Source organism: Marmota monax, unplaced genomic scaffold (assembly GCF_021218885.2).
Source record: "Marmota monax isolate L192 unplaced genomic scaffold, Marmota_monax_Labrador192_F-V1.1 WCK01_AAM20220418_F8-fsc00049, whole genome shotgun sequence".
NCBI lineage: Eukaryota > Metazoa > Chordata > Mammalia > Rodentia > Sciuridae > Marmota > Marmota monax.
This window is the reverse complement of record NW_026694221.1, coordinates 6,364,766-6,376,530: the sequence shown is the minus strand read 5'-3', so window position 1 is coordinate 6,376,530 and position 11,765 is coordinate 6,364,766. Positions and strand designations below refer to the sequence as shown.

Here is an 11,765-nt window from a genome sequence, read left to right as displayed (position 1 = left end):
TTCTTCCCAATAATATCCCAACTTCTTCCAAGTCAAAAGTCTTTAATGTATTATCTTCTGCATTATATTTATCTAGACAGAAATAAAAGGACTAGGCATTAAGCTTCCTTGTAAGACCTACAAACTTATAATTAAACAATCTTATAATTTATAAATATATTTTAATTAGCATATTAGAAAACATTAGGCACGATCCTCTGAGTTTGACTGAAATATTGGAATGCTACAAACAAAAATACAAAAATTGATAGGTTTCATATATTTGTAACTAAACACTTAAAAATTAAGTGTTTAGTTACAAATAACTGTAACTAAACTTGGTTTGGCCATCTCTTCTCATTGAATAAAAAGAAGGTCTAAAATCTTGATATAGCTGGGATACCAGCCATTCCACATCTGTTAGAGAGTGCATTGTTCAGACCCAGAATAGTTCACCTAGCAGGGCTTTAGACCTGATCCTTCACTGACAGCATCGGTTAGACCGAAACTTTTTTCTTATTGTATCTCATTTGCTGTAGTTGACACTTCCACTGAAAAGGTATTACTACTTGTGAGAATTGTATTAGTAAAGGATACAAAAATAGGAATATTAGCAGCAGCTTGATGGCTACCAAGTTAAAATGAGAATTAAAATTTTGCAGTAGCCTGCAGAAGAAATGAAAAAGTAAAAAATATACTGAGGTTCCATCTCCAGTCAGAATGGCAATTGTTGAGAAAACATGTAACAATAAATGCTGGCAAGGATATAGGGAAACAGGTACACTCATTTATTTCTGCAAATTGGTACAACCACTTTTGAAATTAGTATGGAGATTGCTAAGAAAACTTGAAATGGAACCACTATTTGACCCAGTTATCCCACTCCTTGATTAAAATTAGCATACTACAGTGAAACAGTCATATCAATGTTTATGATAACTCAATTCACAATAGGGTTACCATAAATAAACTATAGAACTAACATAGGTGCCCTTAAATGGATGAATGGATAAATAAAAATTGTACACACACACACACACTGGAATATTACTCAACCATAAAGAAGAATGAAATTATCACATTTGCTGGTGAATGGATAGAACTGGAGACTATCATGCTAAGTGAAATAAACCAATCCCCAAAGACCAAAGACCAAATATACTCTCTGATATGTGAATGTTAACATGCAATGGGGGCCAAGGTGGGGAGAATAGAAGTTGAGTAGATTAGATAGAGCAGAAAAAAAAGAGAAGGGAGAGGGAATGGGAATAGGAAAGACAGTAGAATGAATCCTACATAACTTTTCTATGTTCATATAGGAATACACGACCAGTGAAACTCCACATTACGTACAACCACAAGACTGAGATTGTAATTAGAATAAATTATAATTCATGTGTGTGCAAAATGCCAAAATGTACTATATTTTCATATATATATAAAAATAACAAGTACAAAAATTAAGAATTCAAAAAAAGTGAGTTTGTCAATTCTTCTTTCTCTCCTCCATTTATTTATACATGTGTGTTTGAATGCAATTTTTTAAAGGTTTGTAAATATATTTTATGTATTCTGTATGAATGAGTGTATGCTTAGTATGTAACTGGATTTATCATTGTTGTATCAGTTCTCTATTGTATTATAACAAAGCATACCCAAATCCTGGGTCTTAGTTTTATAAGAAAATTTTTTCAGAGACAGAGACAAAAGCTTATTTATGAAAGCAGAGGTACAGTCAAGGGAGAATGTAGGCTATATGAGAGAGAGAGAGAGAGAGAGAGAGAGAGAGAGAGAGAGAGAGAGAGAGAGGGAGCAAGCTTATACCATTTGGGGTAGAGCAAAAAAATACACACTCATGTGAAAATGTGGGCTACCTAGAGAGTGAGAAGCAGCCTATCATAGAAAACTTTTGTTCCTAGATTGTGGATCAGTCAGGCAAATCTGCTATTATAATCCAGGATTTGCTGATGTTGTGTGGTTTCATTTATGTTTGTACCAGGAGCTGGTAGCTCATTTGGGGGCCTCACTGATCTGGTGATTAACTAGATGTTGGCTGGTGTAACTGGCATAGTTCACATGTATCTAATAATTAAATAGTTTATATTATGTCTAATCACATGGTGCTACCAGGGTTCTGAAAAAGAGAGGAAGACCTCAAGGGCAATAGAGACCTAGATTCCTAACAAGTACCATGTCACTCACCAGATATGCTTTTGGAAAACGCAGGTACCTAGGATATCCCAAAAGGGTAAAGAGATTTTTCTCTTGGTGAGAAGAACAAAAGTCACACTGAATGCTTCACATTGGATGCAGTCATGTTGGATGCATGAAACTAAATAATTGTGCCATTTTTTGTAATCAAGCTGCTGCAGTATGTATTACAGACTCAATTTTCATAGTTATGTGTATTATAATGCATTGTTTTGAGGAGAATATTATGGCGAATTGTATACAACTTTTTGCATATGAGCGTTTAAAAATTATGTATACCATGAAAGTAGATAGGGTTAACAGACTTTGAAGAGTATCATGAAAAACATATGGTTTCCTATATCTGTATTTAAACTTCAGAATTTGTGAATATACCCCTTTTATATTATAATGAGAATCATTATTTTATATTCTAATGATTAATTTATCCATTCATTCATCTAATAAGGAATTGCTTGGGGTTTACTGTGTTCTAAGGACAGCATTATTTGCAGGCAACAATCAAAGAAAAGGAGATGAAAGTAAAAATAATTGAAGTAAAACATGACAATTACTAGAATATAATAATTTGGATTTTGATGGAACACAAAGAAGCCAGTGACTCAATCTCTTTAAAGCTTTATAAAACATTTTATTTGGGATATGACCTGATACTCTTAAGTAAGACTTCAGAGAAAGGGAAACTATAAAGAATGAATTTATATCTCAGATATAAATTGTAATGTGTCTACTTTTAAAATCAAATTTATGTATGTATTTTTAAATTTCATTCTACTCTCCATGTATGGTCTCAAACTGCATATAGTTGTGTACACACCTACAGTTTTGTAGATGTTAGAGGAAAAAAGAATCGTACTACTACAATTATCAAAACATGTTTCACTTTAGCAAATATAGTTTTGGACAACATGTTATGCTGAAGATTTCATGTAGATTATCTCATTTATTCCTTAATGCTATGGAGTTGGTACTATTATAATACATATTTTTTAATATTTTATATTGTTTATTGATTTTTTAAAATTTTGTATTCTGATTTGTTATATATAACAGCAGAATGCATTACAAAGTTTGTATTACACATATAGAGTACAATTTTTGACATCTCTGGTTGTATACGATGTATATTCACATCATTATGTCTTTATACATGTACTTAGGGTAAAGATGTCCATTTTATTCTACCATTTTTCCTACCCCTCCCTTTCCCTCCCACCCCTTTACTCTATTTCCAGTCTCTTTGCCTTATCTAGAGTTTGTCCAATCCTCCCTTGCTCCCCCTCCCAATCCCACTATGAATCAGCATCCTTATATCAGAGAAAACACTTGACATTTGGTTTTTGGGGATTAGATAATTTCACTTAGCATGATATTCTCCAACTATGTCCATTTTCCTGCAAATTCCATGATTTTATTCTCTTTTAATGCTGAATAATATTCCATTGTGTATAGATACCACAGCTTCTTTATTTGTTCATCTATTGATGGGCATCTAGGTTAGTGCCACAGTTTAACTACTGTGAATTTGTTCTGCTATAAACATTGATGTCACTGTGTCACTGTGGTACACTGTTTTTAAGTCCTTTAGGACTTAAAACGAAAGAGTGAGATAGCTGGGTCAAATGGTGGTTCCATTCCAACTTATCCAAGGAATCTCCATAACTGGATTCTGGATTAATTGTTCCAATTTGAAGCCCCACCAGCAATGTATGAGTGTGCCTTTTTCCCCACATCCTTTCCAGAACTTTTTGTCTTTCATATTCTAAATAGCTGCCATTCTTACTAGCATGAGATGAAACATTAGACTGGTTTTGATTTGCATTCATCTAATTGCTGGAAATCTTGAACATTTTTTGATATATTTGTTGATTGTATATCATCTTCTGAGAGTTGTTTGTTCATTTCCATGGCCCATTTATTTATTGGGTTATTTATTTATTTATTCGGTATTTAGCTTTTTGAGTTCTTTATATTCCCTACAGATTAGGGATCTATCTCATGTGCAAGTGGTAAAAATTTGCTCCTAAGCTCTAGGCTCTCTATTCACTTCACTGATTATTTCTTTTGGTGAGAAGAAACTTTTTAGTTTGAATATATCCCACTTATTAATTCTTTTTTTTTTTTTTGGCTTGTACTACAAACTTTATTTAAGGGATCCACACAAAAGATATACTTCACTTCCAAAGTTTCTTGATGGACATGCTTTTCTCACTATCCTTCTGCATGACCTTGGCTACTGCCATCTCAAAGTCCTCCTGGGTGATGTGGACTCCCTGTTCCCTTAGTGCATATATGCCAACCTCTATGCATACACCCTTCACTTCAGCCCCTGATGTTTCTGGCATCAGCTTGGCAATTTTTCTCAGGTTGATCCCTCCAGTCAGATTCATTTTCCGAGAATGAATCTTCAAAATGTTCAGTCGGGCCTCCTCATTGGAAGGTGGGAATTCAATTTTTCTGTCGATGCACCCAGGGCAAAGCAGTGCAGAATGCAGGATATCAATCCTATTAGTAGCCATGATAACCTTAATATTCTTAGTGGCCTCAAAGCCATCCAGTTGGTTGAACAGCTCTAGCATTGTGCGCTGCATTTCACTGTCCCCTCCAGAGCCCCCTTCCAGCCGTGAAGAGCCAACGGAGTCAATTTCATCCATGAAGATAATAGATGGAGCGTGTTCTCTTGCCATGACAAACAGCTCCCTCCCCATTCTTGCCTCTTTCCCAATGAACTTCTGTACTAATTCAGAGCCAGAGACACGAATAAAGGTACAGTCTATAGGATGAGCCAAAGCCTGGGCCAACAGTGTCTTCCCTGTCCCTGGGGGTCCAAACAGCAGCACTCCCTTGGGTTGTGTAATGCCCAGTGCTTCAAAGAGCTCTGGGTGCTTCACTGGAAGTTCAATCACTTCTTTGATCTCCTTGATTTGTTTGTCCAGCCCACCAATCATTTGTAAGTTGAATCTGGCACCTTCTCCACCATCATCAGTGACACCAGAGGGTCCACCTTGTTAGGTAGGATCTTGTGCAGAGTGTAGCTGTCATTTCTTAGAGCCACTCGACAATTGGGTGTCACATCATGATGTTGATGTTCTTGTCCACATCTACAACAAACTTGCCCTGGGGGTGTTCCTTGACCAACACTTTCTTCTTATCCATGGCCCAAACTACTTCTCCCACATAGGAGCCCTGTTCTTGCAGCAGCTGTAGCTCCTCTGCAATAGGTGAACTTTTGCATTTAGTTCATTCCTCTGTGCCTGCAACCTCTGGAGGTTTTGGCTTTTATCATTCACAATCAGCTGGAGTTCTTCAATCTTGGACAGATAATATTTTTTTTTACTTTTTTATTGTTGGCTGTTCAAAACATTACATAGTTCTTGATATATCATATTTCACAATTTGATTCAAGTGGGTTATGAGCTCCCATTTTTACCCCATATACAGATTGCAGAATCACATCAGTTACACATCCATTGATTTACATATTGCCATACTAGTGTCTGTTGTATTCTGCCGCCTTTTGGACAGATAATATTGATGGAGTCCGCTGCTGCTTGCTTTTCCCTCTTCCAGTTCCATCTGCTCCGGCCTATCAAGCGCCATCTTCTTTCTTCAATGGAGACCGCTGGCATCCTCACTTATTAATTCTTGATTTTAATTCTTGTGCTATAGGAGTCTTATTAAGAAGTAGGTGCCTAATCACACATGATGGATATTTGGGCCTACTTTTTCTTCTATTAGATGCAGGATCTCGAATTTAATTCCTAGGCCTTTGATTCACTTTGAGTTGATTTTTGTGCATGGTGAGAGATAGGAGTTTAATTTCATTTTTTGGCATATGGATTTCCAGTTTTCCTAGCAACATTTGTTGAACAGGCTATCTTTTCTCTAACATATGTTTTTGGTGACTTTGTCTAATATAAGATAACTGGAATTATGTAGGTTAATCTCTGTGTGCTGTATTCTGTACCATTAGTCTACCAGTCTATTTTGGTGCCTACATCATACTGTTTTTGTTACAATTGCTCTACAATGTTGTTTAAGGTCTGGTATAGTGATGCCACGTGCTTCAATCTTCTTGCTAAGGATTACTTTAGCTATTCTGGGTCTCTTATTCATCCAGACAAATTTCATGACTGCTTTTTCTATTTCTATGAGGAATATCATGGGGATTTTGATTGGAATTTCATTAAATCTGTATAATGCTTTTGGTAGTATGGTCATTTTTGAGAATATTAATTCTGCCTATCCAAGAACAAGAGAAATCTTTTCATTTTCTAAGGTCTTCTTTAATTTCTTTCTTGTCATTCTGTAGTTTTCATTGTACAGGTCTTTCACCTCTTTTGTTAGGTTGATTCATAAATATCTTTTTAGGGTATTATAAATGGGATAGTTTTCCTCATTTCCCTTTCAGAGGATTTGTCACTGATATACAGAAACCCCTTTGATTTGGGGGTGTTGGTTATATTCTGTTACTTTGCTGAATTTATTTGATAATTCTAGGAGTTTTCTGGTGGAATTTTTTGGGTCTTCCAGGCATAGAATCATATCATCACCAAATACTGCTAATTTGAGTTGTTGTCATCCTATCTGTATACGTTTAATTTCTTTTGTCTAATTGCTCTGGCCACTGTTTCAAGAACTATATTAAATAGAAGTGGTGAAAGAGGGCATCCCTGTCTTATTTCAGTTTTTAGAGGGAATGCTTTCAATTTTTCTACATTTCAAGTGATGTTGGCCTGGTGCTTACCATAGACAGCTTTTACAATTTTGAGATATGTTCCTGTTATCCCTAGTTTTTCTAGTGTTTTGAACATGAAGGGGTGATGTATTTTGTCAAATGCTTTTTCTGCATCTAGTGAGATGATCTTATGCTTCTCATCTTTAAGTCTATTGACATGATGAATTACATTTGTTGATTTCTGTATGTTGAACCTACCTTGCATCACTTGAATGAACCCAACTTGATGGTGGTGCACTATCTTTTTGATATGTTTTTTTATTCCAATTGCCTGAATTTTATTGAGAATTTTTTGCACCTTTGTTCATTAGAGATATTGGTCTAAAGTTTCCTTTCTTTGATGTGTCTTTGACTGGTTTTGAAATCAGGATGATATTGACCTCATGGAATCAGTTTGAAAGTGCTTCCTATTTTTCAATTTCCTGAAATAAATTGAAGACTATTGGTATTAATTATTATCTAAAGGTCTTGTAAAACTTAGCTGTGTATTGGTATTAATTATTCTTTAAAGGTCTTGTGAAACTTAGCTGGGGTTTTTTTTGTTGGTAGTCTTCTGATGACGTCTTCTTAATTCATAGCTTGAAATTGATCTGTTTAAATTGTGTATATGAACCTGATTCAATTTGGGCAAATTTTATGACCCTAGAAATTTGTCAATGCCTTCAGTATTTTCTATTTTATTGTTGTACAAGTTTTTTAAATAATTTCTTATTATTTTCTTTATTTCTATAGTATCGGTTGTGATATTTCATTTTTCATTACATTTGTAATTTGAGTCTTCTCTCTACTCTTTGCAAAGGTTTTGTCAATTTTATTTATTTTTTCAAATAACTAACTTTATTTTGTCAATTTTTTCAATTTTTTCTTTTGTTTTGATTTCATTGATTTCAGCCCTGATTTTAATTATTTCCTGTCTTCTACTGCTTTTGGTGTTGATATGTTCTTCTTTTTCAAGAACAATGTAATGTTAATGTCTAGATGTAATGTTAAGTCATTTATTTGTTGACTTTTTCTTCTTTTAAGGAATGAACTACATGCAATGAACTTTCCTCTTAGTACTGCCTTTATAGTGTCCCAGAGATTTCAATACATTGTATCTGTATTCTCATTCACTGCTAAGAATTTTTTAATCTTCTCCTTGATGTCTTTTGCAACCCATTGCTCATTAAGTAACATATTATTTAATCTCCAGGTACTGGAGTAGCTTTTATTTCTCATTTTATCACTGATTTCTAATTTTATTCCATTACGATCTGATAGAATGCAAGGTATTTTTTGTATTTGCTAAGAGTTGCTTTGTGGCATAATATATGATCTATTTTACAGAAGGATCCATGTACTGCTGAGAAGGAAGTGTATTCATTCATTGAACAATGAAATATTCTACATATGTCAGTTAAGTCTAAATTATTGATAGTATTATGGAGTTCAATAGTTTGTGTGTTCAACTTTTGTTTTGAAGCTCTATCCAGTGTTGAAAGAGGTGTGTTAAAGTCACCGAGAATTATTGTTTTGTGGTCTATTTGACTCTTGAACTTGAGAAGAGTTTTTTTGATAAACATAGATGCTCCATTGTTTTGGGAATATGAATTTATTATTGCTATTTCTTCTTGATGAATGGTTCCTTTAAACAGTATGAAATATCCTTCTTTATCCCTTTTTATTAACCTTGGGTTGAAGTCTAGTTTATTTGATATGAGGATGGAAATTTCTGATTGCTTACGCAGTCCATGTGAGTGGTATAATTTTTCCCAACCTTTCACCTTCATTCTGTGGATATCCTTTATTATGAGATGAGTTTCTTGGAGGTAACACATTGTTGGGTCTTTTTACTTAATCCAATCTGTAGGTCTATGTCTTTTGACTGTTGAGTTCAGGCCATTTTAACATTCAGGGTTATTATTGAGACATGATTTGTATTCCCATTCTTTTATTTGTTTTTAGTATTTATCTTGACCTGTTTTCTTCTTTGATTAGTTTTTCCTGTGGTGTAATACCTACCTTTGCTGATTTTCGTTGTTGTTTTTCAATTTCTCTTCATGGGATATTTTGTCAAGTATATTCTGTAGTGCATGCTTTCAAGTTGTAAATTCTTTTAACTTTTGTTTATCATGGAAGGTTTTTATTTCATTATTAAATTTAAAGCTTAATTTTGCTGGATACAAGATTCTTGGGTGGCATCTATTTCTTTCAGAGATTAACATGTGTTTTTCTAGGATCTTCTAGATTTCAGTGTCTGAGTTGAAAAATCTGCACATAATCTAATTTATTTACCCCTAATACTTAATCTGATGCCTTTATTTTGTGGCTTTTAATATTTTCTCCTTATTCTATATGTTATGCATTTTCATTATAACATTACTTGGTGTGGATCTGTTGTGATTTTGTATACTTCGCATCCTGTTAGCCTCCTGAATTTGGTTTTCCAATTTATTCTTTATGTTCAAAAATTTTCTGATATTGTTTCATTGAATGATTGTCCATTCCTTTGGTTGGGATCTCTAGGCCTTCCTTTATTACAATAACTCTTAGATTTGGTCTTTTCATACTATCCCATATTTCTTGAATATTCTTCTCATTTTTTCTTACCATTTTCACTGTATGGTCTACATTCTTTTCAAGATTATATATTTTGTCTTCATTGTCTGAGGTCCTGTCTTCCAAGTGGTCTAATCTATTGGTGATGCTTTCGATTAAAGTTTTAATTTGGTTTATTATTTCTTTCATTTTGAGGATTTCTGGTGTGTTTTTTGTTTGTTTGTTTGTTTTGTTTTTGTTTTTAGAACTCTACCTCCCTATTGAATTAATCTTTTGCTTCCTGTATTGGTTTATATAGCTCATTATCAAAACAGTCTTTAGCTGCCTGTATTTACTTTCTTATATAATTATTTAATTCATAGAATATATAAATTATGTACATCCTAAACTCCTTTTTTGTCATTTCTTCTGCTGTGCTGGCCATGGATTCTAGTAAAGTGGTATCTTGATATGTACAGGGCACTTTCTTCCCTTGTCTTTTTATATTGCTTGTGTGTCTTCCCTTCTAGCACTGTAAATATGAGGCATTACCCTTTTTTAACTTATAGGCTTACAGTGCCCTGTAGGGACCCAATACCTCTCCTTCAAGGGGAAGGACAATGTTATCAAATCCAAATATACACAATATACACCCTAAAAACAAATGTTTGTTATTAAGCGTTTATAGTTTGGTCACAATGTACAAAAATGATGAATTCAATTATTATTTTCAATATACTCAGTAGATTTGTAAAAAGGGTTAACAGTTTTTGATGGTGGACAAAGAACCAGGGGTGAGCAGTAGGATGATATGCTGAGGAGGTAGGAGGTGAGGATATAGAGTTATTATATCTTAGGAAGTGTGAAAGAGAAATCTAAAGAGGAAGATTAGTAGCAGGAGATGGGAGAGGAAGCAATTTTTTGTAGACAAGTAACTGGGAGGACAATAGAGTACATAAAAAAAGCACAGATATATTAAGAAAAAAATTTTAAAAAATGTTAAATAGTAGAAATTGGTGGGAAAAAAAAGAAAAAAGAAAAAAATATACAACACAACTGTAATATACTAATTAGAAGTCCCAGTTATCAGAATCCTAATTTGTGCAAAGTACTTGGTTTCACATATGTTGGGGGTGTGAGGGCAGGAGAATAGAGAGGAAAAGGGAAAAAAATATTAAAGGAAGAAACAGAAATTGTTTTGGTTGTGGATCATTGTCTTTCTTGCTTCCTTTTTCATCCAATAGGTGGGGTTGTCTGTTGTTAGCTGGTATCTCTGCCCTCAGGATGGTGAAGGTAACCAGGGTGTCGCTGGGAAGAGAGGGCAGTTAGAAACAGGGTACCTGGGCAGCCAGAGGTTTGAACTGGAAGTTGCCCTCACTAAAGATGGTGATAAAGGTGGCCCAAGATGGAGGCACCTGCTTTCAGTAGTATGGTGTTGGGTCCAATGAGGGGAGCTGAGTGATGGTGTTTGACAATAAGTTCAGAGACGAGCTCTGTGGCATGCAGTGTATGGCTATCAGCTAACTTTAGAGCCTGTGTGAAATTCCCAGGTGCAGACAGGCTACTGCGCATAGGGAACTGCCCCTGCTGTTCCAGAGTCCCATGATGGCAGCAGCCTTGGGAGCCCCATGTTGGTAGATTGGGGTCCACAGAGGGGCAGCAGCCGGAGTTCCTGAGTGTAGAAATATGCTGGATGTCCTGCATGGGAGCGGTGTCCGTGATTTCTGCTCAGGTTCTTGGCTGAAAGTGGGTGGCCAAAAGTTCTTACAGTATTTTCACTACTTGAATCCCAGGTCATGAAGAGACACAGAATGCTTCCTCCCTCTGGCCTGCCATCTGGCTGCCTCCCTTTGGCCCATCACTCTATTATAGTACCTATGTTAACAGATAAAAACACTGGGAATTAGCAAAGTGCAGAAATTTGTCAAAAATTGTCAGCCGATAAAGTAGTAGAGCAAGAATTCAAACTAAGGCTCTCAACTTCTGAAATCTTAGATCTTGTACCACACAGATTTCCTGACTCTTGGTTTCTGAACTGATTACTGTACATTCATAGGAGATGTTGTGAATGAGACTTTCAGGGAGGTGAATTGCATATGTTCACAAGGTAAAATATCTATGGGGTTTGAGTAATAAATTATGCTTAGGCTAAATCATGTCAAAGGACAGATATTGAAATTAGAAATATACCAGTATTTTATAATTCAGCTTCCTATTTCCTTCATAGCTCTTATTTTAATATATTATATTAGATTATCAGTGTGACCTACCCACTAGGCCAACTAGATTCTAATTTCCTGAACCTAAGGCCTTTCCTCCA

General features: G+C 35.0%; 1 pseudogene; it reads right to left on the bottom strand.

Annotated features, from left to right (window-relative positions):
• Positions 1 to 4,337: 4,337 nt before the first annotated feature.
• Positions 4,338 to 11,149, bottom strand: LOC124108108 (26S proteasome regulatory subunit 8-like; annotated as a pseudogene).
• Positions 11,150 to 11,765: the final 616 nt, after the last annotated feature.